The 14,457-nt window shown below is 43.3% G+C and overlaps 1 long non-coding RNA gene across 3 annotated transcripts in view; it reads right to left on the bottom strand.

Moving 5' to 3' along the window:
* LOC144294376 (uncharacterized) overlaps positions 1-14,457 on the bottom strand; it is an 81,371-nt gene that overhangs the window by 11,782 nt on the left and 55,132 nt on the right. For 2 of the 3 annotated variants that reach the window (XR_013361777.1, XR_013361778.1), the window contains 2 exons: positions 10,703-10,935; positions 10,264-10,393 (listed from right to left, as the gene is read on the bottom strand). This is a non-coding gene — a long non-coding RNA (uncharacterized LOC144294376). The remainder of the gene's footprint in view (positions 1-10,263; positions 10,394-10,702; positions 10,936-14,457) is intronic. The other variant, XR_013361779.1, reaches the window with a different exon arrangement.

The raw sequence follows: 14,457 nt of genomic DNA, 5'->3' as shown, positions 1-14,457 counted from the left end.
TTTTTTGCAATGAATGAATAAATGAAGGAAGGATATGGCAACTCCCCCAAGAGAAAACATTCTCATCAAATGTATGAGGAAATGCTCTTCCCCACTTGTACTAATTGTCTAAATCAGTGCCTTCCATCAGGAGAGGGAGGAATGCTGTCCAGAGAGCATGAAACAGAAATTCCTTAATTGAAACAACTGGAGGAGTTGGCTCGACAGAGAACGTGCACACTAGAAGAACCTGGAAGAGGATCAAATCTGGCAGGAGCCGGGGCAGGCAGGGGGATCCTCCCCGGGTTTAAGAATCAGTGAAAACAGATTCATATAGAATATATAGAAGATTAAGGCCAGCAGGGTGGGTGGATTGGTAAGGGCTCCTGGACAAAAGGGTCAGATAAAGGGAAGACAGTAATAATCCAAGAAATGCAATTGAAGCAGATGTGGGGTACTGTCTTAGCTATAAAAATTAATAACACAAGTTTTAATGGCAACAGGCAATGTGAGTAAAGTTGAACAGAAAATGGTAGTAGCGTATATAGCTGGTAACATTACAAATTGGTTCAACCCTTTTGGAAAATTAGGTGTAGTAAGGAGAATAAAAAAAATGTTCATAACAATTAACTCAGTAAGCCTATTACCTGTATTTTACCCAGAGGAAGGATTTAATAGAAGAAACCAACTATTAATACAAAGATGCTCTCACAGCAGTCACCATCATAGCCAAAGTCAAAAATGATCTAAATGTTCACTAATAGGAAATGACTAAATAAATGATGATCTAGTAACTCAGTGGAATATTTGTCATAAAACTCTAAAGAATAATTATGAAATCATAAAGCAATACTAATGATGTTTACGACACAATGTTGAGTGAAGACCAAACTATATATAGTTGACTAATAGTTGCAAATCTTTAAAATTATATTCACAACAAGGCTATGTCTGAAGGAAATGTGCAAAAATGATTTTGGTGGAAAGGGGATTTTTTTTCTTTTCTAAAATCAACTTTATTTAATCACTAAAGCTTTAATATTTTTTTTAAATTTTTATTTATATATGATAGTCACACACACAGAGAGAGAAAGAGAGGCAGAGACACAGGCAGAGGGAGAAGCAGGCTCCATGCACCGGGAGCCCGACGTGGGATTCAATCCCGGGTCTCCAGGATCACGCCCTGGGCCAAAGGCAGGCGCCAAACCGCTGCGCCACCCAGGGATCCCTAAAGTTTTAATATTAATAAGCTTTTGAAAACAGACAATTATTTTTACACAAAAATGGAGGGTTGGAGTGTGGAGAAAAGACATCCCTTCTCTTGGTGGTTGGTCCGCCCCATAAAATCCACTAGCACCAGAAATCGCCAAAGAACATGGGGATGCAAGCCCCCTGCACAGAGTGCCATCTCGCCTGGCCACAGTGAGCACTCCATCTGTCCCACCTACTAAGTCTGGGGCAAAAAACTGCTGTGACACTGGGTTTGTGCAGCCTCTTGGGCTTTCAGCAGTCATACAGCATTTCCTGCCTATCAACAAGAAGAACAGCTTGAGACAATGAACTTCATGAGGACACTTCCTGCCTTCCCGGCTAAGCAGTGAGCAGCAGCCCAAGGCTCTGCGGCCAGAGTGGGAAGACCCAGACTTCCTTCGTGAGCAGCTCAGTTAACTTCTGCCCCTGGAGCCTCTTCTGCCGACGGGGAGCTGGGGGCTTCTAGCAATTATTCAATTAGTCTCTGAGCCACCGTACCTTGGTCTCAGAACCCCCCTGAGTGCAAGAGTCCAAGGGGCATATTTTTTTTCCTCTTGCAACTTGTCTTTTTTAACAGCTTACTTTTCCAAACTCTTCCACACTGCACAATGGGAGCCACAGAATCTCACAGAGACCATACACATCAGGGTCAGATTATCTATTCCCCTGACTCTGGGCAAAGCAACACTTTAAATCCCCCATAAAAACGGTTGGCAGCAGTCACCTGAATCTTCTCCAGAGAAAAATAGTCTCCAACCTTCTAGGACTATGCTAATTTGCAAGGCAAAGCAGTGTCCCACAGCTTGGCCATCTGAAAGTGCCACTAATGTAACCGCTCCTACACCATTGCAACTTCACCAATCACAATCCCCCCCTCCTTGTCCCTCAAAGCAAAAAACGGCTGCACATCTGAAGTACTAAAGGCACAGTTCTATGCTTCATTCAACTAATCATCACAATTTTATGTCGTAGATACTGTTAGCATCCCTATTTTATAGATGACAAAACTGAGGCAGAACAAAGCTAAGTAACCTGTCCAAGGTCACACGGTAAGTGGCAGGATCAGGGCTTGAGCTCCTTTGGTCTAATTCTGGACCTACCTACCTCCACAGTGTCTTCTGCTTTCCTCTACATGACTTTGACCCTCAACAAAAGAAGCACTGCATTAACCACAGAGAAGCTTCCAAAATTCAATTGGCCTCCTAAAATATTTCTGAGTTGCTAGGAATTCACTTAAACACAACTGTAAACTTGCACTGATCACCTGCCTCAGGGGAGGCTGAAAAGCATCCCAGCAAAAGGCCAAACAGGCAAACGTTTCTTTAAAAGTGAGCCTCAAATCCACCCCCACCCCTGTGCTCTGGGAAAAAAGTGATGAGTCTCAAAGTAAAAGTTTAATGGTAAACCTTAATCTTCATCTTTATTATGTACATATATACATATTTTATTTATTTATATATAAAATATTTTTATACAGCCCCAGTGGCTCAGTGGTTTAGCGCCGCCTTCAGCCCAGGGTGTGATCCTGGAGACCCGGATCGAGTCCCACGTCGGGCTCCCTGCGTGGAGTCTGCTTCTCCCTCTGCCTGTGTCTCTGCCTCTCTCTCTGGTCTCTCATGAATAAATAAATAAAATATTTTTAAAAAATAAATAAAAAATAAAATATTTATAGATAAATAGAAAATAAAGTCTTAAAAACAAAAAGAAGAAGGTTGACAAAAGTCCTGTGATACCCCTGGGCCTCGGTAACCCTGCCGTGGGGCCCCGTGACAAGACAGAACACAGAGAAGAAAGAACACCCTACCTTCAGAAGAGGGGAGCATGGATGGTGTGGATGGGGGCAGGAGAGCTGGTAGGAGGCAGGGAGGCCAACTTCAGCCTGAGGCTGGCAGCCGCAGACCTCAGAGTTAGACCCAGGAGGAGCCTCCCCCTCAGGGCCTCCCTGAGATATCGCCGCTGGGATAGGGTCCTTCGGTTCAGTAGTTGGGAGGAGAAAATGAAATTATGGGAGCAAAACATGACCTCCCGATCACTGTAACTTCATTTATCCCCACAGGCTGGCAAGGAAGAAAGAATACCCAGTTCTAGTCCTAAAAAGCAAAGCTAATTACAAAACTTCCTCTTCAAAGCCCTCTGCTTTTTCCCAATAACCTACAGGAGAGCTTGGCCTCCTTCCGTTGGCACACGAGACCCTTCGTGATCCCATTCCCACCTCCCTCTGCAGCATCGGCTCCCAGGATTGCAACACCCCCAGAACCACAGTGCTCCCCTTCTCCCACAGATAGACCATGGCTCGCTGATCTCTGCACCCGTCCTTCTGCGCCCTCTCCAGAAAGCCCAGCTTTCCTTGCCCTATGCCTACTACTTATTTTATAAGACCAGCCAAGCTGCTGCAACTCCACAACCCGCCTCTCCTTATCCTGCCTTCTGCCTCCTGCCCCCCAGTTGGTCAGCCTTACTTGTGGGTGCCAGACACACAGGGTTCAGCTTCATTTAAACCTCACCACATGGTGTTATAATTGTTGGTCACGCGTACCTCTCTCCCTCGCTCTGTCACGAGCCACCAGAAGACAGCCATGCCCCTCTCACCACTATCTCTCCAACCCACTCCTATCTACTTCCTTGAGGCTCCTGAGTCAAACCCTGCTAACACATGGCCAGGATTAAGTCAGTAGGTGAGGTGATCCAGAGAAGTCTTTTGGAAATCTAGGTAGCAATAGATGTTTGTTGGAAGGGCTGAGATGTTTGTAGTGTGCTAAGTGATTCAAGGACAGGTAACCAGGGAAATTGACCTATGTAACGGTGCTGGGGTGCAGCCCATATTCTGTGACTATTGGCTGAAGTCAGGCTCTCTATTGGCCCTGATGTCTTGTGTCCCTGCATACAAGACTGGGTTTGCACATGTAATGCCTTCCCAACAAGACTGTAACTGTCAGAATTTCCCTAAATTGTTCATGGGAAAGCCCTTTTTAATGTAAAGATCAGTTTTTCATTCAAGAGACTGGGAAAATTGGAACATATGAACTGGCCAGTTGTCTCCTCTTGCCATGCTCCGATGCTTGCCTGGGTCAATGCCACCCTTCTGCTGTCCCTCCCTGCCTGGTTCCCAAAGCACCTCTTCCCTGCTGCTCCTACCTGTCTGCTGCCAGGATCATTTACTAGGCCGGTTTGTTCAAGGTCCCTGGCCACATGATAAAGGACAGTGTGCACAGCACTAGCAGTTTCTATGATGCAGGTCACTTTACTGAGTCATCTGTCACTGTGTCATCAAACACCACTTTCTGAGCACTTGCTCTCAAAAATGTCTCTGGCTATTCAGATTTCTAAAAGATTCCTCTTATGGATTGATTTTAGGGTAGAGACAAGATTATCCAGCCTCCTGGCTGAAGAATCCTCTTGGTATTTTTAACAGGTTTGACAAAGAAGTCTCAAAAATAGAGATAGGAATTGGCTTTTCCAACCTACCCCAGAAGATTTGCCATTCTGAAATGAATTCATCCCTGGCAATCAGCCAGGAACCCCTTGGCTAGCATTCATCAGAAAGCCTGCCTTCTTGGCTCTTAGGGAATGCAGTAGGATTGCCTGAGAATGAGGGCTGGGGGTCCCTCCTGTGGGAAGACTGAGCTCAGGTCTACACTATCAAGCACCAGGAAACTCCAGTGTGACTACTCAGACTCAAGCACAGAGCAAGGTATGCCTTGCTTGCTGAACAAGTTCCACTTAGGAGAGAGAAAAGTTGGGGCAGATGTGGAACTTACCCCCTTCCCTGGTCTGGCTGCAGGATGTTACTCACCTAGTGAACCAGCTGCACACAGTTCACAGGTGGACTTGGTCCAGGGCATCAGAGCACTCCTGGGGCTGTGGGCCTTTGGCCATGGTCTTCAGAGGCACTGATACTGACCCCAGACTATACTATCTTCCCAGGGTTCCTGTATCCACCTAGGCAGACACCTGGGGTTTGAATAGACCCTCTAAGAGCTAGTCTGGTCCCTGGAGTAGAACACAGAGCCTGAGGAGACTTCCCTACCATTACCCTCAGCCATGTCCAGTTCTAGGCCTGATTCTTTTCTAATTTCTAGAGGGTCAATGGCTCCTCCATAGAATTCCTTGGAATAAAGCCTGGCTATAATCTAGTACCTTAGTGTAGGAGGAGAGTTAGCTCAACAAAAGTTAGTTACAACAAAAGTTGTACCCTATGACCCAGCAAACCGAGCTGCTTCTAGGAGTGCTCCAGAGCCATCTGACTAACCGAACTATGACTGGGGAAAGTGGGGTGCCTGGCAGGAGGTATCAGCCAGGGGCAATAAGAAGCTACCACATAAGGCAATAAATACTAAGACAGCCAGGGCATGAAGAAAGCAAGATAGCCCCAGTATGTGGCTGGGCCCTGCTAAGTGAGCTTAGAGTCAGGAGCTGAGTCAGAGCCTGGGGCTTCACTCCTGAGAACAGATAGCTTTATCTGGGCTGGGGAAAGGGGCAGACAAGAGCAAGGGCGATGCTGAGCCCCTCTGTAAGGGTGGGGCATAGGCAGCGTCCCGCAGTTGCAAGAGTGAAAGAGCGACCAGAGCAGGGGCTGGGACAGGGAAAGAGCTGCTTAATTTCCTCTAGCCTGAGGACCAGAATTGGCCTGGAAACCTCCTGCACCTATAGATACTTGACAAGGAGTATCCACCAAAAAAAAAAAAAAAAAAAAAGAGAGAGAGAGAAAGAGGGAGAAAGATTTCACATGGTATCATCCAATGGAAGGAAAAGTCAGCTCATGCATGGGACAGAGAGTGACATTCCTTCCTGCACCCACATAAGTCCTCTGAGGCCAAACCAGCCTCATGAGGTGTTTGAGTTCCCCAGAGAACCTTCTTGGGGAGGGGTCCTCTCATCCTCAGGAAAGACAACACCTCAGAGATTTTCCTGCCATTCTGGGTTTTTAAAGGGTAAAATGCCTGAGGCTCTCAAGATTGCAGGACAAATACCACCAAAGTGCAAAATTATACAAACTGGATTATAAAGGAGAAAGGCTCTCTTGTTTTTAAGGTCATAGGACTTCTACACCCAAATGAACTCTGTCCCCCAAAAGCATCACTCTGGAAAACCACACACAACTTATGTCTGGCCAATGCCATTGCTGGAGATGTTTTGAGAAACCTCCTGGGGTGACCTTCTGAGACCATTTACAAGGCATTGAAGAGAAGCAGTATCATTGCCATAAAACCACGCCTGTTTTTGTTCAAGAATATTAGTCAAGACCTTTAAATTACCAGGATCAGAAATCTAACTCCAACTAGTTTTCCTTGTTTTTTTTTTCTAGTTTCAAAAGCTTTATAGTTTCACATTATATATTAAGTTTGTGATCCATTTTTGAATTTTTTTATAAGGTGTGAGACTTATGTTAAGGTTTTGTTTTATTTTGTTGCTTATAGTTGCCTAGTTGCTCCAAAACAATTTGTTGTAAAGGCTATCTATCCTCCATGGGATCATTTTTACACCTCTGTCAAAAGTCAGTTAGGCATGTTTGTGTAGGTCTATTTCTGGATTCTTCATTCTGTTCCGTTGATCTTTGTGTCTATCCCCCCACCATTCCCAGACAGGCTTTATTAGTATAATTACTCAGTAAGTCTTGAAATTGGATAGACTTGGGGATCCCTGGGTGGCTCAGTGGTTAAGCGCCTTCCTTCGGCCCAGGGCGTGATTCTGGAGTCCCAGGATGGAGTCCCACATCAGGCTCCCTGCCTGGAGCCTGCTTCTCCCTTTGCCTGTGTTTCTGCCTCTCTCTCTCTCTCTCTCTCTGTCTCTCATGAATAAATAAAATCTTTAAAAAAAAAGACATTGGGTAGACTTACTCCTAACACACTATTCTTCTTTTTGAACATTCTTTTAGCTAGTGTAAGTTTATTTGCATTTCCATAAAAATTTTAGAATAATCTTCTGTATCTAAAAAACTAATCATCCTGGGATTTTGATTGGAAATATGTTAAAGCCATAGAATTAATTTGTAGAGAACTGATATATTTATTGTGTTGAGTCTTCTAATCCATGAATCTGATATGCCTCTCTACTTACTTAGATTCTCTTTGATTTATTTCATTAGAGTTTTATAGTTTTCAGCATACAAGTCCTGTACAGGTTTTGTTAAATTTACACTTACATATTTCATTTTTTTTACTTAGTGATCATAAATGATATTGTATTTTTAATTTCAAGAGTCACATGGTTACTGCTTGTGTATAAAAATATAGCTGTTTTCTCCATATGCTCATCTTGTATCCTATTACTTAACTCACTGATTAAACTTAGGAGATTTTTTTTCTTTCTTTTTCTGGTAGATTCCTTAGGATTTTCTACATAGACAATCATGTCATCTGCAAATAGGAACAGCTTTATTTCTTCCTTCTCAATATGTATGCCTTTTATTTCCTTTACTTGCTTTATTATGCTGGCTAGAATTCTAATACGGTGTTGTTTTAGAGTGGCAAAGTAGACATCTTTGCCTTCTGATCCTAGGGATAAAGCATTCAGTCTTTCACCAAAAAGTATAAGGTTAGTCGTAGGGGTTTTGTAGATGCTCTTTATCAAATTGAGAAGATTCCCTCTGTTCCTAGTTTTCTCAGAATTTTATTAATCATAAATGAACTTGGAATTTGTCAAGTTCTCTGCATTAATTGATATGATCATGTAATTTTTTCTTTAACCTGTTAATGTGATGGATTACACAGATTGATTTTTGCATATTGAATCATCATTCCATCCTTGGAATAAACTCCATTCCATCTTGGTATATAATTTTAATATACTGCTAAATTCCTTTTGCTAATATTTTGTTATAGATTTTTAAATCTGTATTCATGAATATATAGGTCTATAGTTTTCTTTTTTGTAATGTTTTCATTTGGTATCAGGATAATACCAGCTTCATAGAATGAATTGGGAACTGTTCCCTCCTTTTCTATTTTCTGGAAGAAATTTGTGTTGAATTGATTTAAATGCTTAGTAAAATTCTCCAGTGAAACCATCTGGGCCTGGAGATTTCATTTTGAAGAGCTTTAAAATTAGAAATTCAATTTCCTTAATAGTTAAAGGCTGTTGAAAATTATGTATTTCACGTTGAATAAGATGTGATAGTTTGTGTTTTTCAGCAAGGTGATCCATTTCCTCCAATTGTCAAATTTGCGTGTGAGAGTTGCTTACAGTGTTGCCTTATTATCTTTTTGATGCCTTTAGGGTCTGTAGATGGCTCCTGTTTCTTTCTTAATATTGGTAATTGATATCTCTTCTCTTTGTCCTTTTGTCAGTCTTGCTGGAGGTCTATCAATTTTATTGATTTTTTTTCAAAGGATCATCTCTTTATTCCATTGATTTTCTCTATTGTTTCTATTTTCAATTTCATTTATTTCTGCTCTTATCTTTATGATTTCTTTCCTGCTATTGGCTTTGGGTTTATTTTGCTCTTCCTTTTCAAGATCCTCATACTTGAGAGCTCTATTACTGACTTGAGACTTTCCCACTTTTCTAGTGTATATGTTTAGTGCTACAAATTTCCTGTTAGCACTGCTGTAGCTGTGTCCCACAGTTTTGAAATGTTGAATTTTCATTTTCATTCAGTCTAATATATGATTTTATTTCCCCTGATACTTCTTCTTTAACCTATGGATTATTTAAAAGTGCATTGTTTAGTTTCCAAGTACTTGGAGATTTTTCAGTTATCTTTCTATTATTGATTTCTAATTTGATTTCATTGTGGTTAGAGAATACACTATGTAAGACTTCAATTATTTTCAATTTGTTGGGGTTTTACTGACCCAGAATATAGTCTATCTGGTACATGTTCCACAAGCACTTGAAAAGACTATAGTTTGTTGTTTGGGTGAAGTGTTCCATAAATGTCTATTAGATCCTGTGGTTGGTTGACTTTGTTAGCATCTCTTGATTATCTTTTTTTTCATTTGGTTGAGATGTCCCTGGTTCTTGGCATTACAAGTGATTTTCTATTGACACCAGGACATATTCATTTTATAAGTCCAATTTTCATTTAAGCTTTCTGCTACAGTTGGATTAGGAGTGAGAGGCCCTCATCACTGACCTGTGGGATGAAAGCACTGGCTCCCTAAATGGCCTTCTCTGACATCACCCCTGGGGGGGTGTTGAGATGCCTTTCTACAGCCTTTGGGAGGCTGGAGGTCTAAGATCCCAGTTGGATCTTTAGTGGCATGGGTAGAAGAGAGGCACATATTTTTCTACGGTGTTTGGCTGGAGTAGAGCAGTCATTGTCTAAAAGTTTTCTGCTTTGTTAATCTGCCTCTTTCCTTGTCCTTTGGCTCAAAAGAACAGGCTTTTTTCAGAGCTTTTAACATCTGTATCTGTTGGTATTTGGAAGCTGCTGGCTTCTTCAGATCCAAGTTTGGTGTATATAAGGCACAAAGAAAACTCAGAAAACTTACAAACATATCATTCCTTTGGTCCTGAAGTTCCTAACTGCTTCTCTCCACCTTTGAGAGTCCTTATGTTTGTTTCACATATAATATCTAGCGTTTTTAGTTGTACTTAGAGGTAGATGAAATAGAACTATGTCCACTCTACCTTCCCAGAAACAGAACTCTAATGGAACACTTTCCATTAATTTCCTTCAATCTTTTTTCTATGCTTTTAAAACTGAAAACTTTCTGTACATACAATTATGCTTTTTAAATTTCAGCTTATACTATAAATATGATTTTAATGGGCACAGAATATTCCATTATATTGATAACATGCAATTTCTGAGTCATTTTCTTCTTGACCATTTGAATTGTTTCCAATATTTTATTGTGTAGTTCCTTTTAATGAACATGAGACTTGTTTCCAAGGGCTTACTAGTGTAAGTATCACTGTAATTAATATTTTTGTGCATACAATATTATTTCCTTATGAGGGGGGTACTTTTTTCAGGATGAAATCCTAGAAATGAGGTTACTGATCTAAAAGAGAAGAATATTGTATATAGTGTATTTTTTTAAAAGCACAGTTTGAATGTGTTAATAAGAAACATCTGCAAAGACTTGCCTATAGTATTTGGATTCAAAAAGACCCAAAAGTGTTCACTCCCACTTCAATGCAAGGCTGAGAAGATTATCAGCTTGGACTTAAGCAGGTGTAACCATCATGGTCCTCCCTGCAGGACTCCTTAATCAACCTGCAAGTCAAGAATCATTTATCAGTGTTTGTCTTAGGTATATCACTGCCAAGGAATAATCAACAAATCCTTTGTTACCTACTGTCATAGTTCTTAGCTTCATTAGGATGTATATTTTAGCAATAAATTGTTTTAGAGCATTTGCATGTGCTATGGTTAAAGTTTTTATAGCTTTTTTGTAACATTAAGGCTAAACATGTACTGTTCAAACCAGTAGACACTTGCCATATGTGTGGCCCCCTAAATTTAAATTAGCTAAAATTAAAAATGCAACAACAACAAAAAATTCAAGTTCTCGTTTGCACTCACCACACTTCAAGTGCTCAGTAGTTCCATATGGCCACTGGCTACTCTGTTGAATGGTGTGGATTGCAGAAATTTTCCATAATCACAGAATGTTATATTGGACTGTACTGGTTAAGCAATTTCTCTTCACACGCAGCTATCACAGAGGACCTTTGTTTCGTATTATCTTTCCAGAAATAAATTCAGATTTAGAATGAAGTATATCTTCCTACTTACTGAACACACAAAGGAGCACCCTACCAAAAGAAGCCAGAAGTGATAATAATCACAAACAGCAACCAAGGATTTACTATGTGCCAGGCACTCTGCTACACACAGCCACTTCCCCTCAACCCCATATCTCATTTAAACTATTTCAAATGAGAAATTCCAGTAGGGGCAAAAATGCTATCCCATTCATTAAAAGTAATTTGTTGGGAAGAAACGCTTTATGACAGTGCTTAGGATAGAGGGTGAGTCTCCAAGATTATGCCCAAGGAATTCGAGGTGCTGATTGAATCACTCTGTGGTCATTTGTTTCTCTGCGAGGGAGCCAGCAGAGGACAGGAAAGGGTAGGACTAGGAAAGTGTGAGCGTGCAACATGTGTGAAGCTCCTCAGTCTCTTAGAAAAGTGTCCTGTGATGTAAGAAGCCTCACATACAGGCCTGGGGACAGCAGTTCAAGGAGAAAGGAGAGGCATCATGGGCCGGTGTCTCCCAGAAAGTCAGAAAGATGTCAGTAAAATGCTGGAGTTGACCTCTTGCTGGCTGTGAGAGGTTGCTCAAGCCTCAGTATGCTGGCCTGCAGTTTGGAGACAGTGCCACTTAACACAGATATGTGCTTGAGGCCTGCATTGAAGAGATACAAGTGTTTTACAATGCTGCCTCCCAGGTCACCCCCAGGCTGCATGTCTTTGTGGCCTAACAGAGATGGGCACCAACAGAGCCATTGAGGTGGCACTTGTACTCTCTGGCCAACTGCTACAGGGCTACACAGCATTGAGGAAGGGCTATCTGTGTTCTTTTGAGAAAGAAAGGGTGGCTTTCCCTAACACCCATTAGGCCTGGAGCTGGTGAGTCACCAGGACTTGCCGGGAGAGGATGAAGTCAGCCCTTTGGGTTCTCTCAGTAACTTACTCCCAGCCACCTACCCCCCACTTCACCCCCTGCACAGAGGAGATGCTTGGTATTGCCAGAAAGCAGCAAGGTACATCCATGCAATTCTGTATGTTGTGGAGTGGGAACCCCAGCACTCCCTGAGATATTGGGCTTTAAATCTGTCACAGTAAATAGTCAGGAATTAATACACCAACTCCCCAACTCTGGCAATATAATTTGCCATCTAAATTGTTATCTTCTGTGGGACGGTACATAAACAAAATGAGCGGCTCACAGGGACCTTTCGGCAGCCCTGTGCTCATGGGTAATGTTCTTCCCTGAGGAGGGGGAGGAAAAGTAGTTGAGGAAGGGAGTTGGCATTTCACAAATTCCTGCTGCGAGCCAAGCAGGGAGCTAGGCACTCAGCATGCACTGCCTCTTTTATCTCTGCGACTGTCCTATGAGAAAGGAATTACCATTCCCACCATGCCAAAGAGGAGTGCGAAGGTCAGAGTCATTCGCTCAAGGTCACAAAGCTGGTGAGTTAAAGAATTGCCTTGAGCCTCGGTGGTGGTGCTGGCCCAAGTTTCACGCTCCACTGAATCAAGTCTTCAAACAGTTCCTGGGAGAAGGAGCCAACACAAGGCAGTGATCAGCTCTGTAGAGAATGCCAGTCCCCAGAGGGATTCCTTTTGTCCTCTCTGTGCACCTCTGCCCCAGGGCTGTGTCCCTCCCCTGCCAACAGCCACCCCAGCCTCTCCCTCAAGAGGATTGTCTAAGGGCACCCACCGCACCCCGCTCACATGAGCAAAAAGCTGGCAGTACCTAGAAGTTTCTGACCTCCCAGGTGGCCCTTAGCCAATGACTGTTTCAAGGCTATGAACGCCTAGCTTGGTTGCCTCGAGTCAGGACAGCCTCTAAGATGGGACATGCTCCAGAGCATCTGGTGGGCCCCTGTGGAAGCTGAGACTCTGCCCGAGCTCATAGCCTTGCTTGGCTTCCACCCTGCCCTGCTCCTCCATCCCTTCATCATTTTCTTTGAAAGCACCTCCCAAGAAATCAGTTTCCCACAGATCCTCAACCCAGGGCTTGCTTCCAAGACAAGAAACCCCCAAGACAGAACATTTCCTCACTGAAGGCAGCCAACTTGTGTCTGGGACACAGCTGACTGAATGACCTTTGGTTCTCTTCTCCACTAATAAATTACTTGAGGCCAATCCCTTTCTCCTTGTCCACCAGAGTGCCTGGCTCATAAGTCTTTGCCCTATTGATGAGCATGGACTGATAAAACGTGTGTGGGATCCCTGGGTGGCTCAACGGTTTAGCGCCTGTTTCGGCCCAGGGTGTGATCCTGGAGACCCGGGATCGAGTCCCACGTGGGGCTCCCTGCATGGACCCTGCTTCTCCCTCTGCCTGTGTCTCTGCTTCTCTGTGTGTGTGTGTCTTTCATGAATAAATAAATTAAATCCTTAAAAAATAATAATAAATAAATAAATAAAATAAAACATGTGTGTTCAAACGTACAAACTTTAAACCCAAATCCCCAAATGCAGATTTTTAACGTCTCACTCAAAAAAGGTATCCACTCTCCCCAGAGAGATCTTAATTTGACTGGTGCTGGTTGGTAGAAACCAGTTATATTTCTTGTGTTCAATAGTTCAACTTCCCCCTTCCCACCTTTATCTAGAAGATTCCTTTTTTGGACCTTCTTTATCTTCATCTCCGGACCTTCCTGCGCCTTGCTCAGAATGAAGAGGCCAGTCCTGCTTTTAACTGCCTGGTAGAGAAAGAATAAGACTCTGCCCAGACATACCCCTGCTATGGCTTCTGTTGCTGCCACATGGGACCACTGTTGAAAACTGGTCCTTTGAATTGGATGCATGCTCCTGCACTGAAGTCAGAGCCACAGTGTCCAGCCATGCAGGCTACAGTCCCACTCCAGGGATGCTATTCCCATTCACTGCCCTATGACACAAGATGTCAGAATTGAGTGTACTGCTTGCACAACTGTGCACAGTGGCCTTGCTTATGCAAGCCCCTCACTGCCTGTGGTGCCCTCACTTGGGTGTTGGGGTTGCAGTTCTTTAGATTTGCATTCAGTGTCCAGCTGGTTCCATGGGTACAATCAGAGGATCGTCCAGCCCCAGCTCTGCTCTCCACATGGACCCTCACCTCCCCCCACTCCCCAAACCAACACACTCCGGCTCTAGACCCTGCTGGTGAGCCCGGGTCACCAACCTAGACCTCCCTTCCTCCTCAGCAACCTCACCATTGGGACTCTTGATGTCCTCTGGCCAGGATGCCTCGGTCAGGATGACCAGGGAGATATTAATATCTCTGAACATTGGCAGCTTTAGGGTACACCAGTCATTTCCCCTCTGTTCCTAACTCACTCAGTGCCCACCTTCTTACCTGGCCTCCCAGGTAGGCCTGTTAGGGGCTGAACTGTGTCCTCCTCAAAATCCACATGCTAAAATCCAAAACCCCTGTACCTCAGAATATGACCTTATTTGTAGATGGAGTTTCTCAGGTAAAATGAGGTCATTGAGTGAGCCCTGCCCCAGTAGGACTGGTGTCTTTCTGAGAAGAGCAGAACACTGACTGGTACAGAGGAAAGATCACAGAGAACACGGGGAGAGGTGGCCACCTCCAAGCCAAGGAGAGGGGTCTCAGAGGAAGGC

This window comes from Canis aureus, chromosome 22 (assembly GCF_053574225.1).
Source record: "Canis aureus isolate CA01 chromosome 22, VMU_Caureus_v.1.0, whole genome shotgun sequence".
NCBI classification, from domain to species: Eukaryota; Metazoa; Chordata; class Mammalia; order Carnivora; family Canidae; genus Canis; species Canis aureus.
This window is presented reverse-complemented; position numbering and strand designations above follow the sequence as displayed.